This window comes from Halichoerus grypus, chromosome 4 (genome assembly GCF_964656455.1).
Source record: "Halichoerus grypus chromosome 4, mHalGry1.hap1.1, whole genome shotgun sequence".
In the NCBI taxonomy this organism is placed as follows: Eukaryota; Metazoa; Chordata; class Mammalia; order Carnivora; family Phocidae; genus Halichoerus; species Halichoerus grypus.
In genome coordinates, this window is record NC_135715.1 from 180160806 (window position 1) to 180177640 (window position 16835).

General features: G+C 43.1%; 1 protein-coding gene across 7 annotated transcripts in view; it reads right to left on the minus strand.

The window, feature by feature from the left end:
* The window catches only part of LOC118539852 (protein FAM124B), a 47945-nt gene that overhangs the window by 22312 nt on the left and 8798 nt on the right, over window positions 1-16835 (minus strand). For 5 of the 7 annotated variants that reach the window (XR_013447389.1, XR_013447387.1, XR_013447386.1 and 2 more), the window contains exon 3: window positions 14286-15431. The exons of 1 other annotated variant lie outside the window; for it this stretch is intronic. The gene's annotated coding sequence lies outside the window, so the exon portion shown is untranslated. Of the gene's footprint in view, window positions 1-14285; window positions 15432-16835 lie in introns of those variants that run through there. One more of the 7 variants, XR_004919364.2, reaches the window with a different exon arrangement.

Below are 16835 nucleotides of genomic sequence, written 5' to 3' on the forward strand. Positions count from 1 at the left end.
ATGCACACACATGCATACACACACACATGCACACACAAGCACGTGCACAGAGATGGGCATGCGTGCACACACATGCACACACGTGCATGCACACAGATGCACACGCGTGCATGCGCACACACAAGCACATACACAGATGGACATGCGTGCGCACATGTGCGCACACACCACGCACACAGACATGCATACACACGGCAGGCAAACAACAGAGGTCTATGCACTCCCACCCCCTCTGGCCCCCCCTAGGGCAGAGGAGGAGGGAGGAAGTGGCCACAGCAAGCCCCTTCTCCAAACTGTTGTGCCCCATAGCTGAGAGCCTCTTTCCTAGTTCCCCAGAGGCTACCCGCTTGTCCAACCCAGAACAATGCTATCAGGTTCTTATTAAATTGCCATCTGTTTCCCCCCTTTTCCAGGACAACGCAGCCCCGCAGCAGCCTGTGAGCTGACACCCTGCATTTTCACAGGTGCAGTAAAGAAGGCGTGTTTCCTCCTTGTTCTTTGTTGTGGTCTGTGGCTGTGACATCATTTCCCGTGCTCTGACCAGTTAATACTGGTTCATGGCTGAACCAACTCAGAAACTGGGTAAGGAGATAGAGAAGCTGAGGGGAGGAGCCATGTGCCAGAGACCGGGCGGCTGCACCTGTCTGCCGCTCGCCCTACCAGGACCGGAGATTTCGAATCCCTCAGGTTTGGTCTCATCATCTCCACTGAAAATAAAAAGTAGCAATGGTAGTAACTGACTTGATTCTCTCCACAGATCAAATGAGCTAAAATACCCGAGGTTATAGAGTTCTCAAATGCTCTATCAGAGTAACCATCCCAACGTGAAAGATTTTATATTTAATATTTGTTTTAACCGCCCCCCCTCCCCAAATAATACTCAGCAAATGTAGTAGAGAAGGGGTAAATAAATAAGCGTACATTATTTTAATGAAATACTGTGTAGCAAAGTTGTAATAAACAATGAGAGAACTTTAGAGAAGCATGTTGGCACTCTCTAGTAAGGTTGAAGAAATACATAACCTCCACTTCAGCATGTCCCCTTCCAGGTATAATCTCTGGAGAAACTGTCTCACATATGCGCAAAAGAAGGCAAATTCAAGAATGTCTTATAGCTGCATTGCTTGAAATAGCAAAAAAAAAACCCACAAAAAGTGGGGAACCACCTAAATGCATATCAGTAAAAGAATGGATAATTAACTCTACCATATTCTTGCAGTAGAATATACTACATCAAGGGAAATGAATGAACCTGAACTACACATTTCAATCTGAATGAATCTCACAAACATAAAATTGCAAGAACATGCACACAGAATTACACCTTTTACACAAAATCTGGAAATATGCAAAGACACTCCAGTGGTTACAGATATAGACCGAGGTACTCAAAGAACAGAGAAACACATGAGAATGAGAAACACCAAACTCAAGATGGTGACTGCTCATCTTGTGGTAGGGAAGGAGGGGAATGTGATCAATGTCTTCATAATCTTTATTTAATAAGCTGGGTGGTGGGTGCATGAGTGCTCATTGTATTATTTTTAGAACTTTCTGAAGTAATTCATAATCATCTTAATGAGAGAGATCAATTATATACTGACCCAGAAAGGTAGCTCCAGTCTAGTGTTCAACAAAACAGAAGCGTATGGAGCAGATGATTCTATTTTCCTATAAGAACCATATATGTGCCTATGTTTGGGTGTATGATTGATAAACACAGAAAAAAAGTCTAGAAGGATTCATCAAGCTTGCATCAAGAGTGTATCAATAGTGGACACCTCTGGGAGATGGGGTTACAGGGCTTAGAAACAGTTTCACTTCTTTATATATTTCTGTATTATTTGTATTTATTACGAATACCATGTACCGCATTTATAGTTAAGTAATAAATCATGCATGAACCAATTCAAATAACACATGAACTACAGCCTTCTAATCCATTCCTTCAACAGATGTTTATTAAGCATCTATTATGTAATTCAGGCACTGGGCTAGATGGTGGGGATCCATGACTAACACAAATTAATACTAGCCCTTGTTCTCAGGGAGCTTATATCCTGGTGGGAGAGACAGATATTAATCAAATAATCACCCAATGAAATATAAAGTGGCACCTGGGTTAAATGTTACAGACAAGTGGTGCATAGGATTGGAGCTGCTCAGGGAGGTCAGACAGGCGACCTCAGCAGAAAGTTGCTCTGATGTTTGAACAGGAGAAGTGGGAAGGACATTCTAGGACAAGGACTTGCACATGCAAAGGCCCTGTGGTAGGTAGGAGCATGGTGGTGTGAAGGACTGGCTTATGTGGCTGGTGACACCATGTGCTAATGTAGAAAATTCTGGAAAAGAGCAAGTTTGGCTGGGATGTGGCTAGAAGGTTTTTGATATATGAGTTCTGGAAAAATGTCATATGATTCAGAATGTTCCTAGCAACCCAGAGAAGAAGCAGATGCAGACAGTCACTGGACAGATGACAACAATTCCTAATACTTATTGAGCACTTTCTGTCACATGACATCTAGATATGTAAAACCAAAGCAACCTTTAATTATTTGGCATTTTGTTGTTGTTGTGGCTACAATAGTGATAGAAAAAAAAAACCTATATTTTTATATGTATATAAAAATTGCACAAAAAATATGGGGTTCACTGAACTGGAGAAAATAGCTCTATGCCCCGAGGGACTGAGATCACATCTCTATGACCTTCCACTGTGCCCAGCGCAATGCCCGACACCTAGCGGGTACTTCACAAGTGTTTGCTAGCATTAGCTGTTGACTGAACGTATATGGCGAAGTTTCTACCTGATACACACACACCATTTCTACTCCTCTGATAGAGAAATGATCGCTATTTGCCAACAATTTGGGTGGTAGGCCAACTGTAATTGATATGCCAAAGTGGTCTTTCCTCATTAGAAGTTTAAGAAATGACCCCAAACAAAGCAAAACAAACAAACAAAACAAAACAACCAGCATCTGCAAAAAAAAAAAAAAAAAAAAAGGGATCATGACTGTTGTTAGAAACTCTCACCTTGGTTTTAGACAAGTCTCTTTCCAGAAGGACTCACATTCACGAAGTGACATATAAATTGGTAAGGATGACAACTCACTCTGAACCATCAATCATTTTTAAACATTTTACTAACATATAATGTACGCATCTAAGAATAATCTAGAAACGGGCAGATAATGTAATCCTGAGCCTCAAATTCTCCCAGAGATGATGCTCCATCAAAAAGTCTGGCCTTAATTACTATGTAGGTTACAAATAGAGATGGATATTCTCTCTCATGACAAGAAACACCGCTTCCCATGCCAACCTTTAAATCATTAAAGCTCACTCAGCGCCAAGCTGGCAAGGCAATCAGACCGAAACCCACATGCCTGGACTGGCCCACAGGCCCTGCAAAGCTTGGGGCTTTGTTGTGCTCCTCAGCTGTTCCTCGCTTCTAATGTGCCTCAATTCCCACTTGATATTTATTTCCCAGCTGCTGCAAAGGGCCACGGCTGCACCGACCAGACAGCAAAAATAGAAGAGACGGGGAAATAACCATACACATGAATAACAAATCTGTTTTGAAACCACGAAGCAGGATTTTTGGTCTGTTCAACTTTAGAAGAAGTTCTTCTAAAAGAACTTTTAGAAGACCCAAACTCAGGTTGCGGTTTCTATGGCTACCTGGTACAAATGTCTTGTGGTTGAGTTTTTTCCCCCCAACATGAATCATTCTGAAAAGGTTTCCAAATCTGTCTGCGGTATCCATTCTGTGGGATGACACAAGAGAAAAATAAGGGCAGCTCTTGAATTGCACACGATCAGAGCATAAACAATAATATTGCTCAAATACCCGACTTTAAAAGTCGAGTTGCAACACGAGGAAGAGAATTAGTTTGAGGAGGGAGAAGACTTGAGTTGGAATCTTGCTCTATTATGGGAAAGGATAAGTTTCTTTGCTCTTTCCCCAAATGGGCTGGCTCCATCCTTGGTCCCTGTGGGGATTATGGAGATAAGGAGCCTGTGTGTGCCTGGCGCAGGGTCGATGCCAATAATGTATTTTTTTTTGTTAGTGCCGGCACTGAGTGCAGTGCATTTTCAACAATTCTATTCAGTACTAGCATATTTCTCGCTCCATATTTTTTTGAATCCAACCAGATCTAGGCACCCCTACGATGACAGACATTTTTTTTTTAAGGCTTTTATTCATTTATTTGAGAGGAGCATGAGTAGGGGAAGGGGCAGAAGCAGACTCCTTGCTGAGCAGGGAGCCCGTTATGGGGCTTGATCCCAGGACCCTGAGATCATGACCTGAGCCGAAGGCAGATGCTTAACCGACTGAGCCACCCAGGGGCTCCCTAGACAAATCACTTCTTTTTTTTTTTTTAATTTTATTATGTTATGTTAGTCACCATACAATACATCATTAGTTTTTGATGTGGTGATCCACCATCCATTGTTTTCATATAACACCCAGTGCTCCATGCAGTACGTGCCCTCCTTAATACCCATCACCGGGCTAACCAATCTCCCCTCCCCCCCTCCCCTCTAATACCCTCAGTTTGTTTCTCAGAGTCCATAGTCTCTCATGGTTCATCTCTCCCTCCGATTCCCCCCCCCTTTATTTTTCCCTTCCTTCTCCTAATGTCCTCTATGCTATTCCTTATGTTCCACAAACAAGTGAAACCATATGATAATTGACTTTTTCTGCTTGACTTATTTCACTTAGCATAATCTCCTCCAGTCCCATCCATGTTGATGCAAAAGTTGGGTATTCATCCTTTCTGATGGCTGAGTAATATTCCATTGTATATATGGACCACATCTTCTTTATCCATTCATCTGTTGAAGGGCATCTTGGCTCTTTCCAGAGTTTGGCTATTGCAGACATTGCTGCTATGAACATTGGGGTGCATATGGCCCTTCTTTTCACTACATCTGTGTCTTTGGGGTAAATACCCAGGAGTGCAATTGCTGGGTCATAGGGTAGCTCTATTTTTAAATTTTTGAGGAACCTCCACACTGTTTTCCAAAGTGGCTATACCAACTTGCATTCCCACCAACAGTGTAAGAGGGTTCCCCTTTCTCCACAACCTCTCCAACATTTGTTGTTTCTTTCCCTGTCCATTTTTGCCATTCTAACTGGTGTAAGGTGGTATCTCAACGTGGTTTTGATTTGAATTTACCTGATGGCTAATGATGATGCACATTTTTTCATGTGTCTGTTAGCCATTTGTATGTCTTCTTCAGACAAGTGTCTTTTCATATCTTCAGTCCATTTTTTGACTTGATTATTTGTTTTTAACATCAATGTGTTTGGATTCACTGGTCTTTATTTGAAAGGTGAGTCTGTCCAATATGAGAGAAACCTACAGTGCATAAAATTACCTGTTTAGCAAAGTCATACTTAAAGTTTAAAAACAGGAACCTTCTGGGGCGCCTGGGTGGCTCAGTCATTAAATGTCTGCCTTCGGCTCAGGTCATGATCCCAGGATCATGGGATCAAGTCCTGCATTGGGCTCCCTGCTCTGCGGGAAGCCTGCTTCTCCCTCTCCCACTCCCCCTGCTTGTGTTCCCTCTCTCACTGTGTCTCTCTGTCAAATGAATAAACAAAGTCTTTAAAAAAAAAAAAACAAAACAGGAACCTTCTGACTCATGGCTGCCCAACAATTACAGAGGTTCCCAACACACACAAAGGCAGGTACCTGTCAGGAGAGGTTATTTGTGGGAGGAGAGAACAGACAAAATGAGAACACTGAGGTAGCTATTACCACAATTAAGTCATCAAGCTCAATTCCTGGATGGAACCTTAGATGTCTAGTCCACTCCTCTTGACCTTTTAGATTGAAAATATTCAGCTAAGGAAGATGGCTGGGTTGCCTCAGGTCACCAAGTTTAATATGGTTCAACTGGAATTAGAACATGGTCTGAGGGACACCTGGGTGGCTCAGTTGGGTAAGGTCATGACCTCAGGGTCCTGGGATCAAGTCCCACGTCAGGCTCCTTACTCAGCGGGGAGCCTGCCTCTCCCTTTTCCTCTGCGTGCTGCTACCCCTGCTTGTGCTCTCTCTCTCTCTTTCTCTGACAGATAAATAAATATAATTTAAAAAAAGAATGTGGCCTGATGGATGCATTTCGGTTCACAAGTGTAAAAAAGGATAACCTCTAACCCATACTAGTTAACCAGTGGGTGCCATTTCTAAATACTTCCTGTTGGAGTCATAATTTTTAAAAGAACTTCTTAAACTCAACAACCAAAAAACAAATAATCAAGTCAAAAAGTGGGCAGAAGACATGAACAGACACTTCTCTGAAGAAGACATACAAATGGCTAACAGACACATGAAAAAATGTGCATCATCATTAGCCATCAGGGAAATTCAAATCAAAACCATATTGAGATACCATCTTACACCAGTTAGAATGGCAAAAATGGACAGGGAAAGAAACAACAAATGTTGGGGAGGGTGTGGAGAAAGGGGAACCCTCCTACACTGTTGGTGGGAATGCAAGTTGGTACAGCCACTTTGGAAAACAGTGTGGAGGTTCCTCAAAAATTTAAAAATAGAGCTACCCTATGACCCAGCAATTGCACTCCTGGGTATTTACCCCAAAGACACAGATGTAGTGAAAAGAAGGGCCATATGCACCCCAATGTTCATAGCAGCAATGTCTGCAATAGCCAAACTGTGGAAAGAGCCGAGATGCCCTTCAACAGATGAATGGATAAAGAAGATGTGGTCCATATATACAATGGAATATTACTCAGCCATCAGAAAGGATGAATACCCAACTTTTACATCAACATGGATGGGACTGGAGGAGATTATGCTAAGTGAAATAAGTCAAGCAGAAAAAGTCAATTATCATATGGTTTCACTTGTTTGTGGAACATAAGGAATAGCATAGAGGACATTAGGAGAAGGAAGGGAAAAATGAAGGGGGGGAATCGGAGGGAGAGACGAACCATGAGAGACTATGGACTCTGAGAAACAAACTGAGGGTATTAGAGGGGAGGGGGGGTGGGGGGATGGGTTAACCTGGTGATGGGTATTAGAGAGGGCACATTCTGCATGGAGCACTGGGTGTTATGCACAAACAATGAATCATGGAACACTACATCAAAAACTAATGATGTAATGTATAGTGATTAACATAACATAATAAAATAAAATTTTTAAAAAATGGCAATTTCCTTTCATTGTGAATAAAGGAAGAACCCTTTCCCCATACCCCTAGTACATGTGCACAGTAAGGTTTAGGGTTCCTGGTTCCTGGAGGGATTGCTAGCGTCCCAGCAAAGGGTAAAGAAGAAAGCCAGATGTAACCAAGTGAAAGGGAAATCCAGTCAACATCTTTCCACTTCATACAGTGGGAAGGAAGATAGAGCTGGCAGGGGATGGCGTACCATACGGAAGGCGACCCGCAGGCAGAAATCATTGGCTGTCTGAAAACTGACCTGAGAATCAGGGGAGGTAGAAAGAAATCCCGGCAGGCATTCACAGAAACTAGGCACCAAGTCATGAAAAACAGCCACTGACTCAAACTCATGGAACTCGATCACACAGATTCATTCAGCCACGGGACAACTGTATGTCGAGTCACACTCAAGTCCAAGTCAGGATTTGGTTTTGGTCTTGGTTTTGTTTTCCTTGTTCTTGTGGTTGAATGTCAGTAAACACCAGATCAAAAATATCAGTTATGGAATGAAGACACCGGGTTTCATCAGGTTGGCAAGATTATTTTGCCCCTGTGGTTGGCTTCTTGTTTAGCAATTAATAAAATGAGACTAATTGTTACAAAACAGTGGGCTATTTCTTCACCAAGTCAATGAGGTGGAAGGAGTGGGAGGGACTGTTCTAGATTAAGAGAGACTTAGGAAACATAACCAGTTCAATGTGTGGACCTTGACTGATTCAGGTAAACCAACTGTAAATGACATTTAGGGACAACTGGGGAAATTGGAGGAGGGGGAGGTGAGTATTAAATCCATCTAGGGAGGGGTGCCTGGGTGGATCAGCCATTAAGTGTCTGCCTTAGGCTCAGGTCATGATCCCAGGGTCCTGGGATCGAGCCCCGCATCAGGCTCCCTGCTCCGTGGGGAAGCCTGCTTCTCCCTCTCCCACTCCCCCTGTTTGTGTTCCCTCTCTGGCTGTGTCTCTCTCTGTCAAATAAATAAATAAAATCTTTTAAAAAAATAAAAAAATATAAATACAACTAGGGAATTACTAGTAATTTTTTTAGGTGTGATAATGGTATTGTGGTTAGGTAGGAAAATGTCTTTAGTTTTTAGAGATCCACAGGCCTTATTTACAGGAAAAATGCCATGGTACTATAATAATTTTTAAATATTTAAGTAAAAGTAATAGATGAAATGAATTAGCTAAGAGACCTTGAGATTTCCTTAGGGGAAATAATAGCCATCCTTTATGATCTCCCTGGTCATGTCCATCTATTTCTATCTGGTACCACGGAAGTTGTATTTCTTTTATATTCCTTAAAAGAAAGGGAACACGTTACATTTGGATATTAGGATCCTTTGAAAGGTAAAGATCACTAACTTTATAAAGATAGAACTTTATCTTTATAATCTTTGTATCTTTATAATATACATTAATTTTAATTTTAAAATGTCTTTAGCAGCACTTGGCTCTAGCCGTGTGATAGTCCGAGATAATAGAGTTCCAAGCAGTAATAATACACAGAATGGAAAAAAGGGTAGGGGAACACGGCAGTAGTTAACTTCCAATAAATTAGACAATATATCTCTAAAGTGTTAAGAAATGATCAGAAAAATCCTTCGTTAGCCCCCGTTATTCCATTCCTATGTTAGGCCAGTTATGGATTATATGCTGGGGGGGATGGTGCTGGAAGGTAAGGGATGGTCTGATGTGGTTTTGAAAGGGCAGCCTTCAGCATTCTTTTATTTTTTTTAAGATTTTTATTTTTTTATTTTATTTATTTATTTATTTATTTTTTAAGATTTTATTTATTTATTTGACAGAGAGATAGCGAGAGCAGGAACACAAGCAGGGGGAGTGGGAGAGGGAGAAGCAGGTTTCCTGCCGAGCAGGGAGCCCGATGTGGGGCTCGATCCCAGGACCCCAGGATCATGACCTGAGCCGAAGGCAGACGCTTAACGACTGAGCCACCCAGGCGCCCTTTTTTAAGATTTTAAAATTTATTTATTTGAGAGAGAGAGAGAGAGAGAGAGAGAGAGAGAGCATGAGCAGGGGGAGGGGCAGAGGGAGAAGCAGGCTTCCCGCTGAGCAGGTTGCCCGATGTGGGGCTCGATCCCAGGACCCTGGGATCATGACCTGAGCCGAAGGCAGACATCTAAACGACTGAGCCACCCAGGCGCCCCAGTTCCTTCATCATTCTTGATTTCATCCATGAATATTTACTGAGTGCTTGTGATGTGGTGAGAGCCATGCCCAGAGCTGGCCCCTGACTGCCGGACAGGAGGTGTGTTTGAAGCAGACACGCGGGCCCTCCCGTGGGCCCTCGGGACACCTTGCACTTCCCCCCTCCCAGGAGCACATCAATGCCCTCTTTGTATTGCCCTGGGGAAGGAGGAGTTTTGGCAGTTGACGGCCGGCATTTGCAAGAGAAAGCCCCAGATAAATCACGAGGCATATTTTCAATTCTCTGTTAACTAAGAAGAAAGTCATCATAGTCAAGGATGGTAATGATGATTAAGTCAGCCCGGGGGGAGGGGAACCTAGGAGGTTGGTGCTAACCCATCTTCTCTCATTGACCCATTTCCTCTCACGATAAATCACCCAAGTTTGAGAGAGCTGGAGGTGAGAATTCTCTGCTGGCACCGATGGAATTGTTTTTCTGGCGTTTGGGAAATCATGCCCTCATTCGCACCAGGTTCTTACAAAAAGAGCTAACATCACTGCTCCCCACTCTACCATCTCTATTAACTTTATCTGTTTGCTTTTACAGAGACTCAGAAGCTGCGTGAAAGATTACTATAAATAGCCTCATCAGAGGATCAACAAACATGTTTTAAAGAAAAGAAACCTCTTTAAAATAATTGTTCATTTGCCTAGTAATTCGTTAACACCCTAGCATACCTTCAAAGGAGAGCGTGACACATGCACTGTGATCTCTATCTGTTAGCAACCTTAAGCTCCGGAACAAAGGAAATTCAGAGTTAAAGGACTTTTAACCTCACTGGAACTGCTGCTTTGAAGATAGGAATGTTTACGCCAAGCTTTGTTGCTCTGGAGCTACTCAGGCTTATGAGGTCTAACCAGAAACTTCCAACCTACATGGATATATTGGATTCCATGATCTACAGAACGTGTGAGTCTAGTCAGCCCTCTCTCCCTGTAGAGACGTACATGCACACGCACGTACGCACACACAAAGATGTTGTTTCCTTGCTATTAATCGCCACAATCAAAACTCTGAAAAAAATCCTCACTGTGTTCAGTCAACACAATTTCGAAACTAAATACCTGAGATGCAGATGGAAGAGCCAAAAATAACTCCATTTACTCAGAGCAATCATGTTTTACCTCATTAAGAATAAAAAGAACTATTTTCCAGAAAATGTGTCAGCCCCCTTGTCAGGGCAATTGTTCATTTTCCTTCAGGTTCAAAATATTTTTATCTTAAATGTCAAAGGCTCTCTTCTAAAGATGTTTACCCAGTCGCCCAAATCTGACAGGATGTGCAGCTGTGAATGAGTTGGTGAAATTCAAAAGCTTGAAATCCTGTTTTCAGACTCGACACACTCGATTTTCTGGGTCTTTTGACACTGTTTCCTTTCAACTCTTTTAATCATGCCCTAAATTCTTCGGGCACCCTGGGACCAGCTGGAATACAGGTATCTATTCAAAAATTGTAACTTCTCACTGATGCAAAGGAATGCTCTGGGAATTTAAACTAACCCACTTCCTCCACTTTCCTTCCAGATTAAAGCTCAGGAAACCAGACCTGAATACTAACATTTCTCCCTAGAATAATGAGGAAGTAAATAAGCAGGAGGCTCAGGATCGTCCTTGGGTCTTGGGCTATCCATGCATTTGGACCATTTTTTATGCAAGACCGCCCCAGAGGGAAACCAGGCTGGCCCCCGGTAATACACCTACCTCTTGGAAGGGATCCAACATGGGCCTGAGTCATACCTGCTTTGGTCGAGTGTAAAGTGGAATGCCAAAGTGGCTCTGAAATAAAGTAATAGCCACAGGAATGCAGTTTTTCTGGGAAACAATTGGCCCATACATTACCAAGAGCTTTAAAAAGGTGACTACCAGGGCGCCTGGGTAGCTCAGTCGGTTAAGCATATGACTCTTGAATTTGGCTCAGGTGGTGATCTCAGGATCATGAGATTGAGCCCTGCGTTGGGCTCCATGCTGGGAGTGGAGCCTGCTTAAGATTCTCTTTCTCCCTCTCCCTCTGCCCCTCCTCCGCTCATGTTCTTGCGCGCTCTCTCTCTCTCAAAAAAAAAATAGTGAATATCTTCTGACTCAGTGATTCTCCTTCTAAAAAGCGATTCTAAGTAAATATTAAAAACTTTGACAAACATTTGTGGACAGAGATAATCACAACATTGCAGGTATGTGAAAGTAGGGGAAAAACAGCCTAAATTTCAAATAGACTAACAAGCTGGAGCGTATCCACACAATAGGAGCAGAGTGAAATAAATCACGGCACTCATTTGAAAAGCTTCTTTCAAATAATACCTACTGATGTAAAACTGCTTATGTTAATGTTACATTTTAAAAGCCAAGGTGTACTATTCCATTTGTATTGTTTCTTGATGGTAAAGAACCATTCATCAAAAGAACAGTAAGAAAGCACAAGTGTGAATAATAGTAATCTCCAGATAGTGGGTTAAATGTGCTATCTCTTTTCATTTTCATCTTTCTGTATTTTCCAAATTACCTGAAATGTGCATTTCGAACTTTAATAAGAAGAAAACAATGAATACATATATTTTTCAACAAAGTAACTTAAATGCAGCATCTCCCTTTATTATCCTGCACAGAAATATCAAGTAAAATGAATTAAAATAAATTCAAAGATGTTGGGGGAGGCTTAAAATATTAGAACTTAGAGTAGTTCCTGCAGTTGGTTTTAAAATAGATTGCAAAGGTTCAAAGTAAATAAATGGAATTATACATATCCATTATGTACATTTGTATTTTGAGGACAGAATCTTAATTGTGCACACACATACTGACAACATTTATCAAACCAGATACTCTTGGTTAATTCAAATTTTAATGAGCTCTTGTATGAAAGTTTTTCTTCAAGCTTCTTTTGGCAAGGGCATTCCCAGTTTGGGGGACCCTAACCATGTTTGTTTGCTCTTTCTTTTTATTTTTATTTTTTCAAAGATTTTATTTATTTATTTGACAGAGAGAGACACAGCCAGAGAGGGAACACAAGCAGGGGGAGTGGGAGAGGGAGAAGCAGGCTTCCCGCGGAGCAGGGAGCCCGATGCGGGGCTCGATCCCAGGACCCTGGGATCATGACCTGAGCCGAAGGCAGACGCTTAACGACTGAGCCACCCAGGCACCCGTTTGCTCTTTCTTTTTGACAATAAATATTTATCGGACACCAAGTATAGGTCAGGCACCATGCTAGGGACTCAAGATATTGTAGTAAATAAAACAGACATGATCTGTTTGTGTTCTCTCACTAAGCTCTCCATTCTGGTGGGTATTAGGCAAACATTCATAACAGATGACAACCAGTTCTATTAAGGAAAAGAGTCAAATGGGAAGTCCAATATAGGTGTCAGGCATCAGGAAAGACTTCTCTGATGGATGAGGGAAAACCAGCCATGCACAGAGCATTCTGGGCGTATGGAACAGCAAATGTCCTGGGGCAGAAATGTGTGTACTATGTTTAAGCAACTGCCAGGAATCCAGTGTGGCTGAGGAAGAGTAACTGATTGAAAGCATGACGTTGGGGAGGATTGGCAAGGGGGTTGGCAAGAATCACAGCAGTCAATGATTTCCACAGGCTGTGGTAAAGAGTTGGATTGGTTGCCATGGGAAGCCAATAATTTTCTTCATTCTTACTCAAGTCTTTTTTAACCTCATTCTTAACTAATTATAGACTCACAGGAAGTTGCAAAAAATAATCCATTGATTTCCCTGTACTTCCGCCAGCTTCCCCCCCATGGAGGCATCTTCTATGGGCAGAGTATAAAATCAAAATCAGGAGGTTGACGTTGGTACAACACTGTTCTCTAGACCACAGATCTTGTTCAGCTTTACAGCTTTTGTGTGTGTGTATAGTTTCATTCTATGCACTTTTATCCCATGCATTGATTCTAGTGAAGGATTTTAAATGCGCGATCTAATCTGGTTTCTGCTTTGGACACCAGGGGCTGTGAGGAGAATGAGTTGGGTCACAGCAGTTAGGAGGCTGCTGCTCTCCTGAGAGCCAGTGGGGGTTCCAACTAGTGTGGAGGCAGCAGAGAGAGTGACAAAACAATCGAATTCTGTAGAAGGAAGTGGCGGGGCCAACCAGGCTTGGGGTAAACTAGATGTAGGGGATGAGGGGCGAGATAAAATACTCCAGGTTTCTGGCTTGAACAGCCAGGTGGTCAGCACTGTCATTTACCCGGAGGAAGACGTCCGGTCAAGGAGCAGGGTGGGTCACAGCTGCTCCGAGCATGTGAGTAGGAGCTGCAATCTACCTCTGCTTCGGTTAGAGGACACACATTTGAGAATCAGCAGCACTTACACAGAATCCAAAGCCATTAAAAGCCCCGCGTGAAATTTGATGACTTTTTTTTAGTTACAAAGATGTGCGATATAACTAATTATTATAATAAGATACAATCATTCTACTTTAAGAAAAGAAGCCCTGGGTGACATCACCAAGGGAGTGAGTGTAAGGAGGTAGCCTCTAACAACTCAATACCCTAGTTAGTACACGCTTGTTCTACTCCACCATTTATGGGTCATTTCGTTGGGAGTAATGTCTCTTAGAGAGACTGTAAACCTCCAAGTGGCAGAGATGCTGTCTTTTACAAAAAAATTTCAGTATCAGTGTAGCTAACATACCGTGTTCTATTAGTTTCAGGTGTACAATATAGTGATTCAACACTTCCATCCATCACTCAGTGCTCATCGAGATAAGCGTAGTCTACAACCCCTTCACCTGCTTCCCCCAGCCCCTCCCGGGAGAAGATGCTCTCTTAAAATCTTGCTCTGCTCCTTACAGTGCCTGGCGTGGTGGAATGAACACTAGGAATGCTCAATAAATTTGCCAAAAAAAAACTATCGTTTACGAGATACTTCTGAGATTTTGGAAACTATTAAAAACAGGTTGTCAAAACTCTACAAATTCCTACATGATAATGGAAGCAAACAGCTTGTAAATTAATAGGATATTTCAAGTGTCATAGAAACTATTTCTATTATGTGAGGCTCAAGCATCACCCCAGTGAGAAATCATCTGAGGTATCAGGAACAAGAAAAACATATTTTCTATTCCATAGAATGCCCTTTGACTCTTACATCTGATTTCATGGGCTCCGTGCACAGCTGGATGGCTAGCTTGAAACTGAATCCACAGCAAGGTGGTATGAGGACGGTGTGAATGGCTGTTTGCTATGAACCTGCAAAATTTCTTTTGAAAAGAGAAAATTCTGTCTCCAGAAATTTCAGATTTCCCCCTTTTCACTTAAAAATCCATACCATCATTCATTCAGTGATTATTTTGGGGGGTCCTTCTACATTCAGGATTTATTGGGCTCCTACTAAGTGCCAGATTCTGATCTAGGTGATGAAGCTATAGATGTGGATGAAACAGACAAAAATTCTTGTCCCTCACCCACTCCAGGGAGGTCCTCAGACAATAAACAGAATGCGACTCATGAAGGAATTCAGAAATGAAATCTGAATGGAGAAAAGGGATAAATAGTTGTGATGTGCTATAGACCAGAGCCAAAGCATGTCCCACGCTCTGGGATCCAGCACAAACCCAGTCTGTTGAGCAAGCCAGACAAAGCTGGGACCACGACTTGATGTAAGGATCCTTGAGAAGTCATCTTTGATGATTTGGTTTTATGATTTTATTTGATGGGTAATATTAGACCAATCAAGCCTAATTTGAAAAAAAAAATCAGTATGTTATTTGCATCTCAAATTAAATTCTTCTTCCTATTCCATTTATATCTGTTTATCCTCCACCTCCATCCACACAAGTTTGAGTGTCCTTACTATAAAAGGGATAAACTGAAATGATGACAACACTGGAGTCAAAGGAGAAACCAGGGGCTCCTGGGTGGCGCAGTCCATGAAGTGGCCAACTCTTGATTTCAGCTCAGGTCGTGATCTCAGGGTCGTCAGATCGAGCCCTGGGCTTGCGCTGGGCATAGACCCTGCTTGATTCTCTCTCTCCCTCTCCCTCTGCACCATCCTCCTGTTTATGCACACACACGTGCTCTCTCTCTAAAAAAAAAAAGAGAGAGAGAGAGAGAAACCAAAATCATGAAAAATTGCTGTTGAGCCTCCTGGCGCCCAGGGCAAAACTCAAGGAAATTGAAAACCCAGTTTACCATCCCAGAACCAGTCTGGGAGCATAGATGCCACATGTCATTAGTGCTCTGTGCGGGTCAGCAAGGACATGACTGGTGGTCAGCAAATGGAAACTATTCATCACAGATCTCACCCCCTCCCAAAATCTGCAGTGATAGTTCCCATTTGCTAATTTAGCTGCCTGTTCGTTGTAAGACATGAGTGAACACTCCTCTCTTACGTTAATTTTCACACATGAATCAATGTAATTTCACAGCCACCCAGATCAGAATTCAGAAATACTACTTCTTCAGGGGCTCCAGGCAGCAGGTAGCAGGCATAATACAATTGCACAGAGGGTACCCCAAAAGGCTGTCACCCAAAGACTGCCATGGTCACTATCACGAGACCCTCATGACGAATCTGGAGTCCCAGCCACCGTCTCTACTCTTATTCTACAGCGTGTCCCCCAAATGGTCCTGCCCTCAACCAGGGGTCGAGGACAAGGTCACAGTGTATAAGGAGCTGGGGGTGCTGAGAAGAAACACACTATGTGGGCATTTTGCTTAGGAGTGCAGTCTGTCCCTGAACTCAGTTTATCCTATCTCACTTCCAGCCCATCCATATCCATCCATCCATCCATCCATCCATCCATCCGTCCATCTGTATTCTCTCCCCCCGTGTGCTCCGTCCCTGAACTCAGTTTATCCTATCTCACTTCCAGCGCATCCGTATCCATCCGTCCATCTGTCCATCCGTCCGTCCGTATTCTCTCCCCCCGTGTGCCCATGCACACACCTGCATACATGCACTCATCAACACGCACATACACATCTCTCTTTACCCTGACGTTAGAAGACAGGGGCCTTTCTAAATGGTCTACAGGTCATAGCCCAGGTTCACCTCATCCAAGTGCACTTGACTCCTGGGAACAGCCGGGGAAATTTGGCAGCATTCCTTTGACAAGTGTCAGGAAGTACCCTGCGGGGACAGCAGGGGGTGTGGGCGGGGGGGGGGGGGGGGAGGAGTGTGGTTTGGAGTGGTGGCTGAGCTTCTTGGAGAGGGGAGCCTCACTGATCTGCCAAGGGTGGGTTTTGTTTCACTGTCAGTCCTCTGAGGCCTGGAATCGAGAGGAGAAGCCTAAGGGGTTTGTGGTGCCAAAGGAGCCACAAAGATGCCCAGGGCTGGGTCTCCGGGGATGGTCCTAATGTCACCAGTTCCGGTTGGCTGGCCCTGGCCGTACAACCAGGCTTGCTGGACCATGAGCCCAGCCTGGCCTTGCTCCTCATCTTCTCTCCAGCTCCCGTGGCCTGACTGTACTGGAAGCTTCTACCTGTT